Source organism: Chrysochloris asiatica, unplaced genomic scaffold (assembly GCF_000296735.1).
Source record: "Chrysochloris asiatica unplaced genomic scaffold, ChrAsi1.0 scaffold00435, whole genome shotgun sequence".
Lineage (NCBI taxonomy): Eukaryota > Metazoa > Chordata > Mammalia > Afrosoricida > Chrysochloridae > Chrysochloris > Chrysochloris asiatica.
In genome coordinates, this window is record NW_006408953.1 from 1,173,835 (window position 1) to 1,199,933 (window position 26,099).

The 26,099-nt window shown below is 36.6% G+C and overlaps 1 pseudogene; it reads right to left on the reverse strand.

The window, feature by feature from the left end:
- LOC102828921 overlaps nucleotides 1-12,540 on the reverse strand; it is a 121,228-nt pseudogene extending 108,688 nt beyond the window's left edge.
- Between the last annotated feature and the right edge of the window lie 13,559 nt (nucleotides 12,541-26,099).

Genomic DNA, 26,099 nt, shown 5'->3' on the forward strand with positions numbered 1-26,099 from the left:
GTACTAGTGGCATAATTTCAGCATTACAACCTTACCCAATCTACCAGAGCATGACACACCAAAAGATTTCTGGTTGTGGGTCAGTATTTAAAAAGTACATTCAGAATACTCCTTAGAAGCCAGGATGGCAAGACTTCCTCTGTCATACATTAGACATGTTATCAGGAAGGACTAGTGCTTGAAGAAAGATGTCATGATAGGAAAACTGGAGTGTGATAAAAAAAGAAGAAGACCCCCAATGAGATGTATTGGCACAGTGACAGCAGCAATGGACTCAAACATTTGTGAGGAAAATGCAGATCCAGACAGTGTTTCTTTCTGATGTACATAGGTTTGCTAAGAGTTGGAACTAACTCCACGACATCTAACAACAACAATTATATGTGTGTGTGTGTATATAATGCTTATTTTGTTCTTCATAATCACATATTTTCTTGACAGGTGCTTCAAAAGCTCACTGAAAAATGGATTTAAAATTTAGCAGAAATTATCCACAAACATTTTAGTCCCCCTCGTATGTGTGTATATGTGTCTGTATAATGAAAGACAGAGAAAGAAAGAGAGTGAGAAATGGAAAATGTCTAAATTGCTTGGGTGTTAAGTACATTTTTGTCAAGCAGCATCCACTCCTGGGAATTATTGTAACTTAGTAGGACATGCCAAAGGAGCTCTGGTAGCGTAGTGGTTACGAATCGGGCTGCGAACCTTAAGGTCAGCGGTTCGAAACTACCAGCTGCTCCGCGGGAGAAAGATGAGGCTTTCTACTCCCGTAAAGATTTACACCCTCAGAAACCCTATACAGGATCGCTATGGGTCGGAACTGACTCGATGGCACATAACAACAACAACAGGACATGCCAACAGAAAGCTACAATTAATCAATTTTGACTAAACAAGGCAAATAAATTTTTTGCTACTTGGTATAGAGAAAAATAATCATTTTCTAAGCAACAGCTGTAAAAAAATAATTGAGATCAGAAATCACAAATTTGCCACAATGCATTGAAAGAATATACCCATGCTTTTCATTCCTCCAGTACTAAGTTTGAGATCATGCACTCATTTTTTCCTTAGCATTTTCAGTGTCATTCAAAACAGAATATCTATTCAATGTTTTTTGAACTGAACTGAATTTGAGATAAAAACAAATATTGCTTTGGGAAAATGATCCTTCATTTGAAATAATTTGCTGAATGTATAACGAATATGAAATGGTTTGTCTGCCTATATAATCATAATATGACTTATTGATTTTTTAAAAAATTTCATAGATCATACTGTAATTCTCCCCCACCATAGGATGGAAAGATATATGTATAAATCACACTAACAAATCTGTAGAAATTGAGAAGCTTAATGTATTTTCATCGTTGCCTAACACAGTACAAACATTTTTCAATCAAATTCACAGATCATTTACTGCTAAATATAATTTTATAGCTGAATTTCAAGAAACATGAAACAAAAACAAATGTTAGTTTTAACAAGGTGAGATATATAGCAAGTAGAAGTCTGTAGGGTTTAAGTTTAGAATTATTTTCTGAAAAGTGAATAAACTAAAGAGTTATGTCCCTGCTCAAAACTGAACTGATAAATAAAAAAAGATACAAAAAGTAGTCAACAAAATTTGTTAGACACAATAAAACCAAAAAGAAGGTAAATAAACAACAAAACCTGCAGGATTTCTTTCTTTCTTTTTTTTTGGAAAATAAAAAACTCGAAAAAAAAAAATATTTTTTTAAAAAAAGGGCTATATTAATTCATTTCCCCCATCACTCATCTGTCAGTTTTTCATACTCTGATAGCTTGTATATTGTTCTGAAGCTGAAAGTAATGCCTGCTACAGGTGTTTAAATATCAAAAGGGTTTCCTGTGATGGTCAGGGTTCACCAGAGATCACAGCCTAAGCCAGCCTAAGAAGGCAAAGAGACAGACTACTGAACATTTACCCAGTGAAGATCTTATGAACAGCAACAAAACATTGCCATATATAGTTAAGAAAGATGAAAACATTATGAGTAGCTTCAGAATTCTGTTATATGTAGTCCCAGTAGATGTGGTTTTCAGGTTGGAAAACACTCAAAATATGACTGTCTGTGGAAGAGCTGCTTCTTCAAAGTAGAATTAACCATGATGACACAAATGTAGTAAAGCTTTGGGGATCTCCATTTGCTAATGGGACACAACATAAAGTGAGGATAAACAGCTGCAAACATCCATAAAAATCAGAACATAAAATGTATAAATTATTACTCTTGGAAAATTGGAATCTGGCAAAATGAAATGAAACCCATAAAGGTAAATACCTGAGGTATTAATGAGCTAAAATGGATTGCTATTGGCAATTTTTAATCTGTCAATCACATAGTTTATTATGCAGGGAATGACAACCTCACGAGGAATGTGGTGGTAGCATTCATTGTCAAAAAGAGCATTTAACAATCTATGTTGAAGCAAAATATTGTCAATAATAGGATAATACCCACTCACTTACAAGGAAGACCATTTATTTACCACTACTATTCATATATTTTTGCACCAACAACACACACAAACAAAAAGTCACAATGAAATTGAAAAATTCTACCAAATTCTTCTACCTGAAATTGATTGAATATGAAATAAAGATGTGTTGATAATTTCTGGTGATCATGATGTGAAAGTTGAAAACAAAGAAAGAATCAGTAGTTGGAAAATATGGCCTTGATGATAGAACCGATGCAGGATATTATATGATAGAATTTTGAAAAGCCAATGACATATATACATGGACCTCACCAAAAGGAATATACAAGAATCAAACTGTGTTTTAGGGAAGAGAGTGTGGAAATACTATATACAATCAGTCCAAAAAAGGAGAAGGGAAGACAGTGGAACAGATCATCCCTGCATATATGCAAGTTCAGGCTGAAGCTGAAAAAAATGAAACAAGTCCCTAAGATCCAAAATATGATCTTGAGCAGATCTTACTTGAATTTAGAGACCAGCTCAAAAGCAAATTTGATGCATTAGACAACAATGACAGAAAACCAGAAGAGCTCTGGGAAGACATCAAAATCATCATACAGGAAGACAGCAAAAGGTCATTAAAAATACAGGTGAGGAAAAAAAGACTAAAATGGATGGCAGAAGAGACTCTGAAGTTTTTTCTCTGGCATAGATATGCTAAAGTTAATGTAAGAAATGAGGAAATATAAGAGCTGAAAATAAAATTTCATCAAATGGCATATAGAGAAGATAAAGTGAATTATTATAATGAAATGTGTAAAGACTTAGAGTTAGAAAGCCAAAAAGGAATAAAAAGCTCAGTGTTTCTAAAGATGAAAGAACAAAAGAAAAAATTCAAGCCTGAACTTGTGATATTAAAGTATTCTATGGACAAAATTTGAAGATGCAGAAAGAATGAAAAGAAGAGGGAAGATACACCTATTCACTGTACTAAAAAGTCAATGTTCAACCATTCCCAGAGGTAGCCTATGATCAAGAACAAATGATACTACAGGAAGAAGTCCTAGATACTTTGAAGGCATTGGTGAAAAAGAAGCCTCCAGGAAGTTGCAGAATACAAATTTAAATACTGTAACAAATTGATGCAGCACTGAAGGTGCTCTGTAATCTTCCAAGAAATTTGCAAGACAGCTATTTGATCAATAAATTGAAGGAGGTCAACATTAGTGCTTAGTCCAAAGAAAAGTGAATCAACAGAATGGGTAAATCACAGAACAATATGATTAATCTCACATGCAAGTAAAATTTTGCTGAGGATAATTCAAAAATGGCTTCAACAGTACATTGGCATAGAACTGTAAAAAATTCAGTATAGATTCAGAAGAGGATGTGGAACTAGGGATGTCATTTCTGATAATAGATGGATTTGACTGAAAGCAGAGAATATCAGAAAGGTGTTTATTTATGCTTTATTGACTATGCAAAGGTTTTGACTATAAGAATCATGACAAGCTATGGAAGACATTACCAAGGATGGGTATTCCAGAACATTTAATTGTGCTCATGAAGAAACTTTGCATACATCAAGAGGAAGTTGTTAGAACAGAATTGAACAAGGGGTTGCTGAATAGTTTATGATCTGTATGATAAACCAATAATCTGAGAATCTGGATTATGTGAAGAAGAATGTGACGTCTGAATTGAAAGAAGAATCATTAACTATCTATGATATGCAGATGATATAACCTTGCTTGTTGAAATCATATAGGATTTTAAATACTTGCTGATGAATATCAATGATTGCAGAAGTCAGTATTTATTATACCTCAGTGAAAAGAAAAGAAAAATCTTCAACACTGCACCAATAGATAACATTACAATAAATGGAGAAAATAACTGTAGTTGTCAAAGGCTTCATTTTGTTTGGATCAACACTCATAGAAGCTGCAGTCAAGAAATCAAAGAACATATTTATTAGGCAAATCAGCTGCACAAGATCTTTTTAATGTGTTCAAGAGCAGAGATATTAGTTTGAGGACTATTCTTTGACTGACCTAAGCCATTTTATTCTCTTTCTTCTTCTTTTTTAAAGTTTTTATTATGAATTGAGTGATAGTTTATATTAGAAAACATTGGTTTTGCACTCATCATTTCACTGCAATAATTACAATCTCCTCCAAACCATATTAATTTCAATAGCCTCATATGCATGTGAAAATTGAACAATGAATAAGGAAGACTGCAGAATACTTGATTCATTTGAGTTTTGGTGTTTGTGATGAATATTTAAAGTAGCATGGATTGGCAGAAGAACAAATCTGTGTTGGAAGAGTTATTCCCGGAGTGTTCTTTAAAAGTAATGATGGTGAGATTTCTTTCATATTTTAGACATGTTATCAGGAGGGGTCAGTACCTGGAGAAGGACATCAAAGCTTAGAAACCTGGAGGGTCAGTGAAAATTAGAAGACCATTAGTAATATGGACTGGCACAATGGCATCGGAATGGGTCCAAGTGTAAACAATTTTAAGGATGGTGAAGCATCTGGCAATGTTTTGTTTTGCACAGGGTTGTTATGAAAAGCAATTAACTCAATGTCAACTAGTAGCAACAATAGCAATTAATTTTCTTGAAAATGTTGTATTTGTTGGGGCCTTTTTATTAATGATGTCATAGGAAAAAGTGGAATATCACTGTACTGTGTATATTCAGATAATTTAAGCTATTTTTTAAGAAATTTTCATATTTTTATGTTCTTTTGAAGAAGAACATGGCATTAGATTTGAAGGAAGATGTGTAAGAAATTTGTAATGTAGAATTGACACAACTTTGCTGGCTGGAATAAAACAGAATTTGAAGTACTTACTAATGCAAGTCAACAACCTTCAGTATGAATTGCATCTCAATATAAATAAAACAATAATCCTCAAAACTGGACAAATAAATAACATCCTAAGCATAGAAAATAATGAAGTTTTCAAAGATTTCATTTTGCTGAGATCCACAATCAACATTCATGGAAGCAGAATTAAGAAAACAAAGAACACATTGCAATAGGCAAATAAGCTGAGAAAAGACCTCTTTTATATGTTGAAGTTGTGCTTGACCCAAGTCATGATACTTTCAGTTGCCTATATTGTTGTTGTTGTTAAGTGCCGTAGAGTCGGTTCCGACCCATAGCGACCCAGTACAGGGTTTCCGAGGGTTTAATCCTTACGGGAGTAGAGAGCCTCATCTTTCTACCGCGGAACGGCTGACCTTAAGGTTCGCAGCCCAATTCGTAACCATTACGCTACCAGAGCTCCTTGCCTATATACATGAAAAAACTGGACAATGAATAAGGAAACAGAAGAAAAATCCACTCATTTGATTTATGGTATTGGTGAAGAATATTGTAAATATCTACTGTCAAAAGAATGAATAATCTGTTGTATAAAAAGTATAGCCGATAGCGCCTTGGAAATGAAGCCGGTGAGAATTATCTTTTCTACTTTGGACATGTTTGAAGACGGACCAGACCATGGAGAAAGACATCGTGCTTGGAAACGTGGAAGGTCATCATAAAACAGGAAGCTCCTCAGTGAGATGGATTGGAACACTGACAACAACAATCAGCTCAAATAGAATACTTTTGAGGATGGGAAAAGACTGGATAGTGTTCCATTCTGGTGTTTTGAGTAGGAACTGCTTCAATGGTGCCTGACAACAACATTTAATTAGGAAAAAAAGTTAAACATTCATAGTGAATGTAGTGTTTAAGATTTGATATGAAAACATCGGTCACAAACTACTGTGCCTATACCTGTTAAATGCCTTCTCAAAATTTATAAATACAGGGAACAAATCTTTACAGCAAGGATCACTCCCACCCCCTCGGTACACAGGGTTGACAGGGATGGGCAACTTAGAGATTGGCTACCCAAAATGGAGGGTGGGGGCTATAAAGGCAAGAAGTGACTGGCTTACAAAAGCTTTCAAGAGGGAGCCTATTCCAGATGGGGCAGGGGTAGGTAGAATCTCCACGGAATGATTTCCAATCTCTTGGGACCTGGATGGTGAAAGGAAATGGGGATAAAACTCTTTTGGTACAATAATGAATAATTGCCATCAGGACTGATTGTGAAGGTAGGAAATATAGAGGTAGATGTTTATTGACAAAAGAAGGAGAGTGATTGATTTTGCAGCCCAGGAGTAGAGGTCCCTGGGACCATCAAGTGAGAAGAGCATAGAGCCGGACCCTACCCAGAGAAAGAGTGACACCAGTGATGGAGAGAGAGCAGATGATGTGGACATATGGAGCAGCTGGGAACACTGGACTCAGGGAGGGAGAGGGGATGTGTGTTGATGGACATGGACGGTGGGGGGGGGGGGGGGGGGGCGGGCCTGTGGGATGTACCCTTTGGTTATTTGATGATGCACGGAGGGGATTGTAATCATTGCAATGAAATGAAATATAATAGGATGAATGTAAAACCGATGTTCTCCCATGTAAACTCACATAATTCACAATAAAAACTTAATTAAAAAGAAAAAAACAACAACTTATTATTGCTGTTGTTAAATGCCATCAAGTCAGTTCTAACTCATACTGACCCTGTATAGGAATTCACAGGAGTGGCTATTGGATTTGAACCACCCACCTTGCAGTTCAAATAACTTTTGTGGTCTAGTGCTTGTTCTACAATACCATAATTTACAGACTGTAAATTGTCGTGGAGTTGGCTCCAACTCATAGCAACCCTGTATCAGATTTCCAAGGATCAACTGGTGATTTGAATCACTGACCTTGCGGTTATAACCTACTTTGCAGTACAGTGCACTATCTTGTAGCTCCTCACCACATTTCTTGATTCTACCAAGATATATTCTTCTTGGGAATGAATTGTGTAAGAACACACTCATTTTTATACATTTATATTTCACAAACTCATTTTATTTTAAACTATTTTCTGTACAATATAAATATATATTAAGTGTGTTGTTTGAGAGTTTTCAATAAAGTGATATCTTTATATAATACTGCACCAATCAAGATGTAAAGTTTCTTTTGTTCCCCCAAATTTCCTTGTGCTGTTCAATCTATTCTCTCCTCTCCTGTAGCAGCAAAGACTGCTATGATTCCTATCATAATTTGTTGATTTTTTACTTCTTGAATTTCCTATAATTGGAATTCTTGCAAATGTGTGTTGTGTGCATGTTTGTTTCCTTTCACTTAACATAAGGTATTTGAAATTAATCCATGTGTGTGTCAGAATTGCCAGTCTGTGTTTAATTGTTTTCTCATTATTTCTGAGTGTCATCATATGCATTTGGCAGTATTTGTTTATCTTTTTACCTATTGGTAGGCATTTGGACTGTCACAACATTGGCCCTTAGAAATGAAGTGGCAGCATGCATTTTCAAAGAAGTCTTTGTACAAATATTTGTTCTTATTTCTGTTCAATACATTTCTAAGAATGAGATAGTTATGTTATAAAGTAGGTGTATGTTTAACTTTTAAGAAATTAATTAATTATTTTCAAAAGATGTAATTGCAATTTATTCTACCATTAAGTATATAAGAGAGTCTTAGTTTTCTCACATTAATGCAGTTTTTTTTTTTCCTGTCAACTCAAAATGGCATGAAATAATTGCAAAAGTCCATTCTTTTTTGTATATTAGACTATATTAGCTGTGTATTTCATTAATTCATTTAGGTTATCTCTATTATAATAGTTGTTGTTATTGCTAATTACCATCAACTCAGTTCCAACTCATAACGCCCCTATACAAGGGTCCCAAAGATTAGCCATGGGATTGAACTGCCAATCTTTAAGTTAGCACACCAGTACTTAAACTATTACCCTGTACCAGGACACCATACTATAGTTAGGTTATTTTAATTCAGTGTAGTAATTAATGCAGTTGGATTTAAAGATATAATCTCTCATTTTCATTATTTGTTACCTATGGACAGTATATATATATATATATATATATATATATATATATTCATTTTCCTTTCGCTCTTGCTCTTCCTCAATATTGCATAGATAATCATTTTTCATATTCCACAAACAAACATTTCATCCTAAATCACCAAGAGAAAACAAAACAAAACCTAAAATATGATGTGTAGAGAGACTCAATACCTCATGGAAAAATATTAACTATTGTACAATAATAGTTTTAGAATTTCAAGAGAAGTTGATGTTGTTAAATGCCATCGGATCAGTATCAACTGGTAGTCACCTGATGTACAACAGAAAGACTACCCAATCCTGCAGCAAATTCACAATCTTTGCTATGTTTGAGCCCATTTCTGCTGCCACTGGGCCAGTCCATTTCATTGAGAGGTCTTCCTCTTTTTTGTTGATCCTTCACTTTACCACACATGATGTCCTTCTACAGGGACTGGTCCCACCTAACAGTATGTCCAAAGTATGAGGGACAAAGTTGGACCATTCTGGCTTCCAAGGAGTATTCTGTTCTGCTTCCAACACAGATTTGTTTGTTCTTTTGGCAGTCTATGATACTTTTAATACTCTCCTCCAAGAGCATAACTCAAATGCATCAATTATTATATGATCTTTTTAATTAATTGTTCAATTTTCACATGCATTTAGGTTACAGAAAATACCATGGCATGAGTCAGACCCACCTTAGTCCTCAAACTGACATCTTTGCTCTTGAATACTTTAAAGGTCTTATACAGCAGATTGCCTAATATAATATGTCACTTGATTTCTTGACTGCTACTTCCATAAATGTTTATAGTTAATCAAAGAAAAATGAATTAATTGACAACTACAATCTTTTCTCCAGCTCTCTTGATGTAATTTATTGGTGAGGATTTTTGTTTTTTTCTACATTGAGATGCAACCCATACTGAAGGCTGTGGTCTTTGATCTTCATCAGTAAATATTTTAAAACCACTTTAAGCCATCAAGGTTGTATCATCTGCATATCACAGGCTGTTAATGAGTCTTCCTCCAACCCTGATGCCATGTTTTCCTTCATATAATCCAACTTTTCCAATTATTTGTTTAGCATACAGAATGAATAAGAATGATGAAAGAATACAATCCTGACATACACCTTTCCTAATTTTAAGCCATTCAGTCTATGTACATGTTCTTCATGAGCACAATTAAGTGTTCCAGAATACCCATTCACCACAATTGTGTCCATAGTTTGTCATTATGCACACAATCGAAAGACTCTTCATAGTCAACAATGCACAGGTAAACATCTTTCTGTTATTCTCTAATTTCAGTCAAGATCCACCTAGTTTCAGCCAATATCCCTCTCATTCCACATCCTTTTCTGAATCTGAATCTGGCTTGAGCCTTTGGCAAGCTCCCTTTTTTTTTTTGGTTAATGTATTATTGTGAATTATATGATAGTTTACATGGGAGAACATTAGTTTTGCATTCATCCTATAGTATTTCGTTTCATTGCTATGGTTACAGTCCCCTCCATGCATCATCAAGCAATCAAAGGGTATACACTAAAAGCTTGCGCCGCCGTCCCCCCGCCACCGGGTCGTCATTACACAGCACCTCTCCCTCTCTGGGTCTAAAATCCCTAACTACTCTATCTCTCCACATCATCGTCTCTGCCTCCATCTCAGGCATCACTGTTTCTCTGGGTAGGGTCCCACTCTCCACTCTTCTCCTTAGATGGTCCCAGGGACCTCTGCTCCTAGGCTGAAGAGTTAATCACTCCCCTCCTTGCTAGAAAACGTCTACCTTTGCATTTCCAACCCTCACAAGCAGTCCTGACAACAATTATTCACTATTGTATCACAAGAGACACATCTGCTTTTCATCAGTCCCGCCTAGACAGATTGCATACTACTCAGTGGAGATTCTACCTTCCTTCACGTCCTCTGAATTTAGGTTCCATCTTGAAAGCTTGTAAGCCAGTCACTTCTTGCCTATGTAGGTACCCCATTTTGGTTAGCCAATGTCCAAGTTGCCAATCCCTGTCTACTCTGTGTTTGGAGGGAGTGAGAATGATCCTTGCTATAAGGATTTGTTCCCTCTTTTGAGCTACTGCATCCATAGGTACAGGTCATGTTCATCCAACTGTATCAGATTACTCTTTTTTTCCTCTTCTTTCTTCTGGTTGAGCTCTGATCATCCATTCATTGAAGCCAGGTCAAGTGGGTATTATCTGCAAGTGTGTGTGTTCTTGTGCATATGCCCTCTCTTATCAGCTGGAGGCTTCACTCTTCACTCTAGTCCTCTGTGGTTATGTCACTGACTCTGGGCCCAAGAGTTCTCAGGTCTTGCCACACACTGTTGGCCAACCAGGTCTCCACCTGGGTTCACAGAAGTCTATTGAACATTGTAGGGCTTAGCTTGCATCTTCATTGCAGTTTTTCCCTCACTTCCCCTTTTCAGTGACAAGCATGATCACCAATCAGAGCATGTATTCTCATTGAGTCTTAGTCTTGGAAGGGGGTTTACACTGAAGGGACCCTACCACTTGCCTTGATGTCTCCAGGACAAGCAACTTGCTTGTTCTTGTAGTAACAGTAGGTCTGCCTCTATTGTTTGTATTTTTCCTGTAGGTCTTTTTTTCAAGAAGTATCTTCTGTTCTTCTAGCTACTCCAGACTGGTCTGCTCGGTCTTTCAAGTGGAAATTTCTTATCTCTGAAGATCTGGATGTGGTTCAGGCTTCCACCTATAGTCTTACATAATGCAGAAGCTCTACAGGAAGCCTCCTTCACTGTGTGTGTTTTAGCTCCATTTTAGGTGTTCCAATCAGTCTAGGCAGAAGACAGACTTACAAGTTTTCTATGGTGATGTTTCTGGCTATTCCTTTCTCTCCCCCTCAAGTGTCTATTTTATAATACAATGCAAGGAAAACCAAGATTCAAAAGACAGCTATGCATCTTTATTTCCCCTTTTACCCATTCCAACCATGTCTCAATCTCTGTATATCAGAGCCGTGTTGTTCCAAGGTTGTGCATACATCATTATTTACCTCTGTACCACTTAGCCCATGCAAACCTGCCTAATTGTTCTCCCATCTGCTTTGTTCTTCCATTCACCTCTCCCTTCTTGTATATTTCCCCCCTCCCCAGCACCCAAACTATCCTGTCTATTCCTTGCCCTGTGCTACATCTTCCCCTGCCTCCCCTCACCCTCTCCTCACATCCCAGCAACCAGCAAAGAACCCCCCCCCTTTAGTATGTTTTTTTTTTTTTTCTTAGTCTTTTACAGTAGTGGTCCTATGCAGTATTTCTGCTTTTGTGACTGACTAATTTCATTCAACATAATGTCCTCAAGGTTCATCTACGTTAAGCGGTGGCTTGCAGCTTCCTTGCTATTTTTCAAGGTAGCATAGTATTCCATTGTGTGTATGTACCGCAGTTTGTTTATCCATTCTTCAATTGATGGGCACTTTGGCTATATCAATCTTTTTGCTATTGTAAATAGAAAATAGTGTGTGTGGTTGTTTTTAAGTTATCTTTAGCAAATTTACACTTGCATGTGAAATTATTAATATTGTCTGATAAGTTCAACATTCTGTTTTGTCACCTTTCTTTGGAATGGTAAAAAATATGTATCTCTTCTAATTAGTTGGCCAGGTAGCTGTCTTCCAAATTTCTTGGCATAGTTTAGTGAGTGACTTCAGTGCCACATCAATTTGTTGAAAGTTTTCAATTTGTTTACATCAATTTCCAGACCCTTATTTGTTGCCAGTGCCTTCAGTGCACCTTGGAACCCTTATTTCAACATCATTAGCACTTGATCATATGCTACTTCTTGAAATTGTTGAACATCCATGTGTTATTTTTGGTACAGTCTTCCATCTTTTTGATGCTTTATGCATCATTCAGTATTTTGTCCACAGAAGTCTTCAGTATTACAAGCTGAGTCTTGGATGTTTTCTTCAATTTCCTCAACTTGAGAAATGTTGGGGGTGTTATTATCTTTTGGTTTTCTAACAACATATCTTTGCACATTTCATTGTAATATTTGACTTTTTCTTCTCTCACTGGCCTTTACATTTTTCTATTCAATTATCTTACCTCCTGCTTTCTTACAAATTCTTTAGCATCTGTATGCTGATGAGCAATATTCAGAGTCTTTTCTGACATCCTTGTTTGATCCATTAAAATCAGAACATGGAATGTACAAAGTATGAATCCAAGAAAATTGGAAATGTCAAAAATAAAATGGAACACATAAACATCCCTAGCCTAGGCATTAGTGACTTGAAATGGATTAGTTTTGGTCATTTGGAATGTGAAAAACAGATTGGTAACTATGCCTGTAATCATGAAGTGAAGTGTCACATTCATCATCAAAAATAACATTTCAAGATCTATCTTAAAGTACAACGTTGTCTGTGATAGGATAATATCCACATGCCGAAAAAGAAGACCAGTTAATACAACCATTATTCAAATTTACTCACTAACCACTAAAATCAGTGATGATGACACTGAAGAATTTTACCAACTTCAATCTGAAATTGATTAAACATGCAATCAAGATGTAATGGTAATTACTGGAAATTTTTATATAAATATTGGGAATGAAGAGGAGAGACCTGTAATTAAAAATTCTGGCCTTGGTGGTAGAAATGTTGCTCAAGATCACATGATAGAATTATGCAAGACCAATGACTTGGTCAGTGCAAATATCTTTTTAAATGACATAAAAGACATAAGGAACTCACCATATGGAATGCACAGAAAGCAAATTGACTACTTCTGTTGAAAAAGGTGGTAAAAAAGCTCCATATCATCAGTCAGAACAAGTTCAGGGTGCAGACTGTGGAACAGACTGTCAATTGCTCATGTGCCAGTTCAGGCTGAAGCTGAAAAAATTTAAAACAAGTCCACAGTAGCTAAAATGTGACTTTGAACGTGGTCCACTTGAATTTAGGGATCATCTCAGAAGGGTCAGTAAAAATGTCTTGAGAAAAATAGTGATTAAATTATCCACATTTTATGAAAAGTGTTAAGCTCATACCAAAATTCTCATTGAACTCAAAAAGGATTAAAAGAAAAATACCACCATGTAAATATAATCAAACTGCTAATAATGTTTAAAAAGAGAACATTTCAATTAGCCTGAGAAGAAAAGTGAGAGAGAAAAAAGATAAATATGAGTCAGTCTTCTATAGATACCTTGCAAATTTTAAGAAATTGAGTTTTTGCTGTAACTGCTGAAGGAAAACAAAGAATGAACAAAATGCATCCTATCTAACTAGAATTTTATATTCAATGCAATCATCTTTAAAATGATGACAAAATAAAGGATTTTTAGGCAAACAAAAGCTGAAACGTATGTCACCAGTAGACCTACACTTTAAGAAACCTTAAAAGTCATTCACATTGAAAGAAATACCAGATGGAAAGAAAATTTTAAAAAAGAAGAAGAAGAATGCCCGAAATGGTGATTTGTGAGTAAATACATATATTTTTTCTCATTTGTTTCCTTTTAAGATAATTCACTATTTACTTAGACTCAACTCCTAAATATACACAGAGAAATGAGTACAAATGTTTATCAAAATGCATACATTACGTTGTTCCCAGATGTATCATTTATTTATAACAGTTACACTCCTGATATGGTACTGTAGAATAAGCACTGGATGGCTAACTGACATGTTCTTGGTTCAAACCCACCATTCACTCTTTGGAAACCCTATACAAGGTCAAAATTAGTCAGACACAACTCTGTGGTACTTACCAACCACAACAGACTGAAATAGTTCTAAGTATGGTGCATGACTTCTCAGTTTTTTATTTCTGTTGTGCATTTTTGTTAACCATCCACTTTACCAAGAATGATGTACTTCTCAAGGAACAGGTTTTACCTGGCAATATGTCTAAAGTATGAGAGACTTCCAAGGAGCACTCTGGCTGTTCTTCTTCCATATTAGATTTGTTTGTTCTTCTGGCAGCTCATGGTACTTTGAATATTATTCTTCAAGACCATATTTCAAATTAATCGGTTCTTCTACTGTCTTCCTTATTCAGTGTCCAACTGTTACATGAACAGTGGCTTAGGTCATATGTACCTTAGTCTTCAAACTGATGTCTTTGCTACTGAACACTTTAAAGACAGCTCTTACAGCAGATTTGCCCAATGCATTATGTTGCTTGACTTTTTCATTGCTGCTTCCAAGAGCATTGACTGTAGATCCAAGCAAAATGAAGTATTTGACAACTTCAATCTTTTTTCCACTTATCATGATATCATGTACTAGTCCTGTTGTGAAGATTTTTTATTTTCTTTATGTTGAGGTGGGATCCATACTAAAGGGTGTAATCTTTTATCATCATCATCAGTATTTCAAGTCCTCTTAGCTACCAATAAGCAAGATTGTATCATCTGCATGTAGCAGGTTATTGCTAACTCTTGCCCCACTTCTGATTCCAAGTTCGTCAATATATAAAGCAGTTTCTGACATTATTTGCTTTGTATATACAGTAAATATAATGAAATGATGTAACACTGGCAAACTGTTTTCTTGATTATAAAATATCCAGTATAACCTTATTCTCACACCTGCTTTTTGGTTTATGTACAGGTTCTTCATGAGAATAATGAAGTGTTGTAGAACTCCCATTCTTTGCAAGGTTGTTCATAGTTTATCGAGGTTCACAGAAATGAATTCCTTTACATAGTCAATGAAACATAAGTGAACTTATTTCTGGCATTCTCTGCTTCCAGCCAAGATCCATATGACATTAGTAATTATATACTTTTTTCCATAATACCAATCAGCATTGAAATTCTAGAAACTTCCTATCAATATTCTACTGTCTTGGTTTTAAAGTTATCTTCAGCAAAATACTACTTACATATGATATTAAAGATGTTATTCAATAATTTCCCCATTGTACTGGATCACCTTTCTTTGGAAAATGCACAAATAGGAATCTTTTCCAGTAGGTAGGCAAATCAGTTTTCTTCTAGATTTCTTGGCATAGATGGATGAATGTCTCTACCAGTCCATAAGTTTTTATAAAAACATTTCAATTTGTATCCCTTCAATTCCTAGAGCCTTGTTTATTGTTTTTGGTTTTCTAACAACATATCTTTGCACATTTCATTGTAATATTTGACTTTGTCTTTGCTCACTGACCTTTAAATTTTTCTATTCAATTCTCTTTAGCATAATGATTGTATTCCTTCCAGGTTCTTTTGAAGCTTCCTGGGTCATTAATCATTTTCCCAAATGTTATTGTTGTTGGTAAATTACATGGAGTCAATTCCAAGTCATAGTGTCCCCATATAAGATTCCCAAGGGGTGACAGGTGAGCTTGAACTGCTACTGACTTCACGGTTCAAACAAATTGTGATCCAGTGCTTATCCCACAGCTCCACACCAGGACTCCATTTTGGCCATCAAATCCTTTAGGCTTGAATGTTTTCTTCACTTTTTTCAGTTTGAGGAATGCTGACAATGTCCTTTGTTACTGTTTTGTTTTTTAACTACAGGTCTTTTCATATTTAATTATAATACTGTCCTTTATCTTCTCCAGCTGTCCTTTATAAATTTTGTATTCAGATCTTTTATTTCATCACTATATACAGTTACTTTGCTGTTGTTGTTGTCAGGTGTCATTGAGTCAGAACCGACTCATAGTGACCCCATGCACAGCAGAACGAAACAATGTCCGATCCTGGGCCAACCTCATTACTGCTGCCACACTTGATGCCATCAATGATGGCACCTGGCTAATCCATCTCGTTGGGGGTCTTCCTCTTTTTCTCTGACCCTCCATCTTACCCAGCATGACATCCTTCTCCAGAGACTGTTCTCTCCGGACAATGTGTCCAAAGTAGGAGAGACGAAGCTTAGCCATCTTGGCCTCCAAGGAGCACTCTGGTTGTACTTCTTCCAAAACAGATCTATTGGTTCTTTTGGCAGTCCACGGCACTTTCCGTATTCTCCTCCAACACCACAACTCAAAGGAATCAATTTTTCTATGATCTTCCTTATTCACTGTCCAGCTTTCGCATCCATATGAGGTTATTGAAAATACTTGTCTGTATGACATCAAGAACAGCATACAGGAAGAAAGCAAAAGGTCTTTAAAAAGTCAAGAAAATGGATGTCAGAAGACACTCTGAGACTTGTTCTCCAGTGTAGAGATGCTAAAGTAAATGGAGGACATGAGAAAGTAACAGAGCTGAACACTAAATCTCTATGGGCAGCTAGAAAAAAAAAAGTCAAATATTATAATGAAACATGCAAAGATCTGGAGTTACAAAACCAAAAGGGAAGAATATATTTAACATTTGTTAAGCTGAAAGAACTGAGGAAATAATTCAAACCTCAATTTTAAATAGTGAAGGGTTTATGGGCAAAATATTGATGATGCAAGGAGTATCAAAACAAGATGGAAGAAATACGCAGAATGACTGTACCAAAAAATAATTTGTCAATATTCAACCAGTTCAAGAGGTAGCATCTGATCAAGAGCCAATAATACTAAAGGAAGAAATCCATGCTGCACTGACAGCACTGGAAAAAAACAAGGTTCTGGGAATTGTTGGAATACAAATTGAAATATTTAAATACACTGATGCAGTATTGGAGGCACTCACTCAACTATGACAAGGAATTTGGAAGACACCTGCCTTGACAACTGATTGGAAGAAATCAGTATTTGTCAAAGACATCCTTTTGCTTGGATGCACCATCAACACTCATTGAAGCAGCAGTCAAGAAATCAAATGATGTATTGCATTAGGCAAATATGTTGCATAAGACAACTTTATGGTGTTGAGGAGCAAAGATGTCAGTTTGAGGACTAAAGTGAGCCTGTCCAAAGAGACAGTATTTTCAATAGACACATATGTGTACATTGGACAGTGGATGAAAAAGACTGTAGGAGAATTGGTGCTTTGGTTTATAATGTTGAAGAAGAACATTAAATTACTGTGGACAGCTAGAGGAATAAACAAATCTATCTTGGAAGAAGTAAAACTAGAAGTCTCTTTGGAAATCCAGATGGTGAGACTTCATCTCTCATACTTCATGTATGCTATCAGGAGGGATCTTGTCCCACAGGACAACATTCTTGGTAAACTGGAGCATCAGCAAAAATAGGTGTACTCTTACAAGATGAATTGGTACAGTGGCAGCAGCAAGGAGCTCACACATAACAATTGTGAGGATGGCACAGTACTAGGTAGTGTTTCCTTATGTTATGCATAAGGGTACTATGAGTTGAAATTTCCTGGTTAGCACCAGACAACAACAGAAATTTCTATTGTTGTTGTTAAGTGGCCTTGAGTCTATTTTAACTCAGAGATCCTATGCGGGATTTCAGAGGCTTTAACTCATGGGTGGGGAATGTCTGGGTTGCAAGCAGTATAAGGCCTGTAAAATCATTTGTTCTGGCCCTGCTAAGGCAACCACAGGTGGGACATGAAATTCAATAAATCTAGGAGCTTAATTCATAGAAACATAAATTTAAAATAAGTGCATCACAATTAATATATTAAAATTTGAGGTACAAGCAAGGAATATTCACTCTGGAATAGACATGACATATACGAGTCCATGACAGGACATACATGTATGTTTCTCATCATCTGCCAGAGGTCTTTATACTTGTATTGCAGTGATTCAGAGGAAAGTCAGCGTCAGGAAGGCTGGGAGTGTACATGTGACAAAGGTTTTAACACACTGCTGCAAAACTATGGTGATACAGTGATGGTGAGATGAGAATCAATGAGATGATTCCTTGTGATGTTGATGACCTTGTCTCTGATGATTAACAATGCTGTTGTCAACCTCTTTATCACCACAGACCATACTCCAATACAACCTGTATCCATACACCCATGATCAATAATCCTCACAAAAACTGAATCTCAGATGAAGATTAAGGAAATTACAGTACACAGAAAAGACCTCAAGAGTCAATGATACAATCATTGGACATGTTCCAAATCCAAGATGCAGGATGAAAACACTGATCAAAGCAAAATAATCATGTCACGGGTGCTACATGTACCGAATGGTTATTAAAATATAAGGGGTATGATATCCTACAAAGAAAAAAAATAGTTGGTGCAGAATATTGATCTTTCAAAGAGAAGTGGACAATTACTTTTTGTTAAAGTCAAAGGAAACTCTGTGCATCTTTTTTCCTAACTTGTGACCAGTATTTTTTGTTGTTGTATGCTGCTGAGTCGGTTCCAACCCATAGCGACCCTGTATGGGGTTTCCAAAGAGCAACTGGTGAGCTTGAACAGCCAACCTTGGGGTTCAAACTGACTTTGCAATACAGCCAATTACCTAACAGAGCTAAGCCAGGACTCTGTGACAATTCTTTAGCAGCAAGGATAAAACCCAGTCTGGAATGTCATTTCAGCACAAAACATGCTAAATTCAAAGTATTGGAAGGCCAAATGCATCCGGATAAAACTAATACTTTTCAGTGGAGTTAGGAATCACAGCAAGCCAATTTCACTCAGTCTCCTTGTGACAGAAACAAAATTCTTCAGAGGAGTTATGGACTGAGAAAGCTAATTGCAAAGAAGCTGAGGTCTCATGTAGATGGAAAGTTTGTGAAAGAGTTCATAGTGGCTGCTGCAGAGTTGTTAGCACCAGACTAAGTAAAAAATTTTCAGAATGTTAATTTGTTTCAGGGAACTATTTTAGACTGGATTTTTGATTTAGTGCAATATATTGAAAAAAACATTAAAAAATTCTGCAGGACATTTCCATTTTTTCTATGTGACTGAAAAGCTACCCAACATATCAAATACTGCCCAAATAATTGCTTTTGTTCATGAGATAACTGCAAAATTTGACATGTGAGGAGAAGTGCTGTCACTAGAAGCCATGAATGTCACTACTAGAGATGGAAACTTATTTGAGAGACTTATTTTATCAATGAAAAAACTAGAGCTAACATTTGAAAAGTTCAGTGGCCTTACTATAGATAGAACTCTAGTCATGGTTAACTCACAAAAAAGGGTTGATGGATTTGTCAAGAAACATCTTGATCTAAGTGATTTAATTGTATGCCACTGACTCATACATCACGGAAGTCTCTGGGGCTATTCATTGTGGCTCAACAATAGTGTCATGCATATTTATTTTCAAAAGCACAGACAGGGTTTAACAACCACCAGGTTAAGGAGTTACTGAATGATCTTGACTCTGAGTACATGATCTTGTTTATAACATATGAAGACTGAGTTACAAGGACATGCTCATGAGGTTTCATGAACTGCAGGATGAAGATATTCACAGAGATAAAGGTAAAACCTGTCTGGGAACTCAACAATAACAAGTGATTATATGATCTACTGTTAATGATGAACATTACCAAATACCTCTCAGAGCTGAACGTCAAGCTGCAGGGCCCCAACCAGCACCCTACTTTCAAATGTGAAATCATTTGAAGTTAAATTAAAGCTGTGGAAAGTATAATATTGAAAGGAATAACATGGTACATTTCCTCACTCTGGAAGGAAAAAATGCCTTCATGGACATTTAAATATGCTGGTGAGTGTGAGGAATTAACTGAGGCATTCAATTAAAGATTCAAGAACATGAAAAGTAAACAAATGGAATTAAACATCTTTGTTATACCTTTAAGTGTGGAACCAGCTGATATGCCTGATAACCTACAACATGAAATCATTCAGCTGCTAAGTGGTTATGAGCTGAAAACTAGGTTCAATAACCACCCACTGCTTGAGTTCTATACATGTTACATAAGAAATTATCAATTTCCAGCTTTGAAGAGACATGCATTGAAATCTTGCATATGTATTCAGAACAGTTTAATGCAGCGAGTAGTACTTTTCAAAACTTAGCATTGGAAAGAGTTGACTGTGCTCCAGACTGACCTATGCAATCCTGGAAAAGCAGTTATGAGAAGCAGCATCATCAATACCAGCTAACATTACATGCCTCACCAAACCTTGTGCAGGGTTTCTGATGAGTTACTGGTGATCCTGAATCACCAATCTTGCCTTTTAAGTGAACTTTGTAGTCCAGCACATTAACCCACAGCACCACCAGGACTTTATAGCCATCATATCATGGTAAGTTAATTGACCAAATTTAGCAGGCTAATTTTCAAGTTGATAATTTTTTATGCCTCATGAATGATGACTTACAAATGGCTCTTGGCAGAAAAATGGTTCCCTACTCTGGCTTTATATAAGTCTATTAAAATAAATCCCTATAAGGTGAATACCAATCACAACATATGCTTCATCCCAGTACCAGGTTAAAAGTATCAAATCATTCATTGTGGGGAAAAAAATAACAAAATGTCTGGGGTTATAAACTAGGGAAAAGTTGTTTAAAGGAAAAATATCTCAAGCTGTTTTTCTACAGAAGCAAAGCAAAAAGGCATATAAATACTCAGAGAGCAAGTTTCAGAGTCTCTTCTGGTTTCCACTTTCCTCTTTTCCTACTTTCTTGTCTTCTTAATGATCTTTTGTTTTCTTCCTGTTTGATGTTTCCTATGTCATCCCACATCTCTTCTTGTCTTCAGTCATTGGTGTCTAATTCATCAAAGTATTCCTGAGATGATCTCTAAATTCAGGTGACAGATGTTCAAGGTCATATTGTGGCTTTTGTGTATTTGTTTTTAATTTTTTTCAGCTTCTGCCTGAACTTGCATACGAGCAATTAATGGTCTGTTCCAATCTATACTTGACCTTATTTTGCCTGATAAAAGGAGCTCTGGTAATATAATGGTTACGAATCGGGCTGTGAACCTCAAGGTTAGCAGTTCGAAACAGCCAGCTGTTTCGCCGTAGAAAGATGAGGCTTTCTGCTCCCGTAAAGATTTACAGCCTTGGAAACCCTGTACAGGGTCGCTATGAGTCAGAACTGACTCCTCGGCACACAACAACAACATGGAGCTTTTACTGTCTATTTACACAGATGTTGTCAACTTGACTTTTGTGCATTCTATCTGGTGAGGATCATGTGTATGTTGTTGTTGTTATGTGCCATGGAGTCAGTTCTGACTCATAGCGACCCAGTACAGGGTGTCTGAGGCTGTAAATCTTTATGGAAGCAGAAAGCCTTGTCTTTCTCCTGCAGAACAGCTGGTAGTTTCGAGCTGCTGACCTTGAGGTTCACAGTCCAATTCATAACCACAACGCTACTTATATAAGGTATTTGCAATGAATTAATCAATGGTCTTGTAAATTTTTCTCATGCAATCTCCAGTATTATTTCTATCACAAAGGCCATGCTTTTCAATGACTGATCCTTCCTCTTTTTTACAGACTTTGCATTCTTGTTGTTATTAAGTGCCATTGAATCAGTTCTGACCCATAATGATGCTGTATAGGGTTTCTAAGGAGCGGCTGGTGAGCTTGAACTGCTGATCTTGCAGTTCACACTGACTTTGCAGTCCAACACATTAATCCATACCACCACATCTTGATTGCATTTTGGTTAATTTCATATTGAAGAGGTTGGTAGAATTCTTAAGTGTTATCATCACTGGCTTTAGTAGTTGGTACATATATTTGAGAGCTAGTGGTATTAAGTGGTCTTACCTGTAGGCATATGTTTAGTATTCTATCACAGACAGTGCTGTACTTTAAGACAGATCGTGATATGTTATTTTGATGATGAATGTGATATCATTCCTCTTCAATTTGTCATTCCTATCATAGTAAATAATGTGATTGTCAGATTCAAAATGGCCAATATCAGTCCATTTCAGCTGAATAATGCCTAGGATATCAAAGTTTATACATTTCATTTCATTTTTGACAACTTCCAATTACCCTAGATTTATACTTCATAAATTCCATATCTGATTATTAATGGATTTTACAGCTGTTTCTCTTCCTTTTGAGTTGTGTCCCACCAGATAATTAAGGTCTTGAAAGCTTTACTCCATTCATGTCATCATGATCAACTCTACTTTGAGAAGGCAGATCTCCAGTTGTATTTTAAATGTGTTCCCACCTAAGGAGCCATTTTCTGTTACTGTATCTGGCAGTATTCCTGTGCTCTTCACCATGTTCCAATATTCAGTATTCTGGTGCTATCTGACAATGTTGCATTGCTATTCATAAGCTTTTCAGTGACTATTGGTGTGGCGCTATAAGATAAGCTTTGGACTTCAAGGTCTTTTGAATTGCAGTGTTGGTAATTTAAACTCACCAGCCAGTCTTCGGAAACCCTATAAAAGATATCTATGAGTAGGAACAAACTTGCCAGCACTTAACATCAGCAAAAATAAATATTAAGAGGTAGTCAGTCTCTCCTTCTCCATAGTTTGCCTTAGTCTGGTAGCCAATCTCAAATCCGCCCACCTTGGATTACCCTGCTGGTATTTAAAATATTTGTGGCATAGTTTCCAGAATCACAGCAAAACAAAAACCACCAAAATATGGCAATATGACAAATTAGTGTGGTCTAAGTTATATAAAACTGCTGTAACAGGAATATTACTTGTAGGTGGTCTTAACAAACAGAAACTTATTTTCACTAAGGTTGATGTTGTTGTTAAGTGCCACTCAGTTGATTCTGACTCATAGCCACCTGTACAAGGTTTCTGAGCAACAAATGGCATGTTTTAACTGCCAACCTCCTGATTTCAAGTCCAGTGTTGATTCTATGGTATCTGACCAGTTAGGAGACTAAATTCTGAGTGCTGACTATGGGGAAAATCTATTTCTCTCTGTGAAAGAATACAACCCTAGTGCACACACATGACTGAATTTAGAGAAAAGCTCAGGTAATGCTTACACTAAACGGCTACAATCATACATTGACAGAGAACTTCCAGAGGCTCAAGCCGGACTCAGAAGAGTCTGTGAACAAGGGATTATCATTGCTGATGTCTGATGGATCTTGGCTGAAAGCAGAAAATATCAGAAAAATGTTTTACCTGTGCTTTATTGACTATGCAAAGGCTTTCAATTGTGTGGATCATGACAAGCTATGGATGACATTGCGAAGCATGGGTTTTCCAGAACACTTAATTGTGCTCATGAGGAATCTGTACCTCGACCAAGAGGCAGTTGTTCTAACAGAACATGGGAACACTGAATAATTAAGACAGGTATGCGACAAGGTTGTATTCTTTCACCATACTTATTTAACTTGTATGCTGAACAAATAATCGGAGATTCTGGATTATATGAAGAAAAACATGGCACCAGGAATGGAGGAAGACTAATTAACAACCTGCTCTATGCAGATGATGCAACCTTGCTTGCTGAAAGTGAAGAGTACTTAAAACATTTACTGATGAAGATCAAAGAGCACAGCCTTCTGTATGGATTACATCTCAATGTCAAGAAAACAAAAATCCTCACCACTGGACCAATAAATAACATTCTTATCAATGGAGAAAAGATTGAAATTTTCAAGGACTTCATTCATCTTGGATCAACTATCAACACTCAAGGAAGCAGCAGTCAAGTGATCAAACGACATATTGCATTAGGCAAATCTGCTGCATAAGAGCTTTTTAAAGTGTTGAAGAGCAAAGATGTCAGCTTGAGGACTAAGGTGCGCCTGACACAAGCCATGGTATTTTCAATAACCTCATATGCATGCAAAAGCTGAACAGTGAATGAGGAAGACCTTAGAATTGATGCCTTTGAGTTATGGTGTTGAAGGAGAATATTGAAAGTGCCAGGGGCTGCCAAAAGAACCAACAGATTCATTTTGGAAGAAGTACAGCCAGAGTGCTACTTAGAGGCCAAGATGACCAAACTTCGTCTCTTATACTTTGGACATATTGTCAGGAGAGACCAGTCATTGGAGAAGAATATCATGTTTGGTAAGGTGGAGAGTCAGAGAAAAAGAGGAAGACCCACAAGGAGATGGATTGGCAAAGTGGAAGCTTCGATGGACTCAAGCGTGGCAACAGTCGTGAGGTTGGCCCAGATTGGGCAGTGTTTCATTCTGCTGTGCGTAGGGTCACTATGGGTCGGTACCAACTTGATAGCACCTAACAACAACAACAATCCTTACATGACAAATATTTTAGATAACTTATGTTCCTTCTTTTGTTCATTATTTTTTTTTCAGCATTTCCTTCTTCTTCAAAATTAATTAAGTCTTAATATGCCAGTTCCCATTCTTTATGATGTTCCACATCAGTGAATTATGTTCTAAATACAGAATTTTTGCCATATTTATGGTTTTCCCATTGGTATCTTCCATCATGTTATTCTCATCAAATGCTTTTAGGATACTCACAAAACTCACCATTTTTTTCCCAAAAACCACTTCATGTATATTCTTGTAAGTTTTCCCCAGAAAGATGCAATGTTACAGACACACTGAAGAATATTACCAAAAAAAAACCAAAAAAAAACCAGACACTTGTGAGGTCATAATGTGAATGCATTATAAGTTTGGGACTCCCTACATATCTTTGGGAGTCCTGGTGTGGCAATGTGGACTAATGTGTCAGATTGCAAAGCCATTTGAACTGCAAGGTCCACAGTTCAAACTGACCAGTTACTCATCAGAAACCCTATACAGGGCCGCTAAGGGTCAGAATCAACTTGATAGCACTTAACAACAACAACAAATATATCTTTGAGCAAAATAGAAAGTTAATGAAGCAAGAAAAATAATCTTCTGTATTTGGAGATAACAAATGAGGATAGGATTTAATTTTCATTATTATGGCCAGGTGAATCATCTCTGAGAATATCTTATTTAAACTAAAAAACTAAACATGATCAAAAAAGAGGAGTAAAGGTGCTGCTTAAAGGTGGAACAGGAATCTATATAAAAGAGATTATGGAAGGATGTCGTTGATGTCGTTAAATGCCTTTAAATTGGTTCTGGCTCTTGGAGACTTGGAAACTCTTGTTTAGGGTTTCCTAGGAGCAGCTGGTATATTTGAGCTTTTGGATAGAGTAGTAAATAAATTTCCTCATAAAAAGAGTTTATACTGATCATGTTCTGTTAAAGAATATCAGGATTTTGATAGAAAAGGGACAAGAAAGAAGACATCCAAGATTAAATCAATAATATTGAAGAAACTATTCTTAAAGAAAAGTATGAGGGGATTTCAAAACTATGTGTTAGATTCCATTATATACATTTTAAAAATGTTTTATTGTCAATTATGTGATAGTTTACATGAGAGAATATTAGCATCATCAACCAACCAAAGGGTATACCCTGCAAGCCTGCCTCCTGGTCTTCAGCACACAGCCACTCTCCTTCTCTGGTTATAAAGTCACCAGCTGCTCTATCTCTCCATGTCATCTTCCCTGCCTCCAAACCTGGCGTCACTGATTCTCTGGGTAGGGTCCCGCACTCCATTCTTCTCCCTTGATGGTCCCAGGGACCTCTGATCCTAAACTGTAAAGTCAGTCACTTTTTGCTACAAAACATCTACCTTTATATTTCAAACCCTCACTGTCAGTCCTGATAACAATTTTTCACTATTGTACCACAAGAGAACTATCCCCATACACTTTCATCAACCCCGCCCAGACAGATTGGCTAATACTCGGTGGAGATTCTAAATTCCCTTGCACCCCTTGGATCTAGGCTCCCTCTTGAAAGCTTGTAAGCCAGTCACTTCTTAACTTTGTAGCTCCCCCATTTTGGATAGCCAATGTCCATGTTGCCCATTCTTGTCTACTCTTGTTTATGGAGGGGGTGGGAATGATCCTCGCTTTAAAGATTTTTGTCCCTGCATCCATA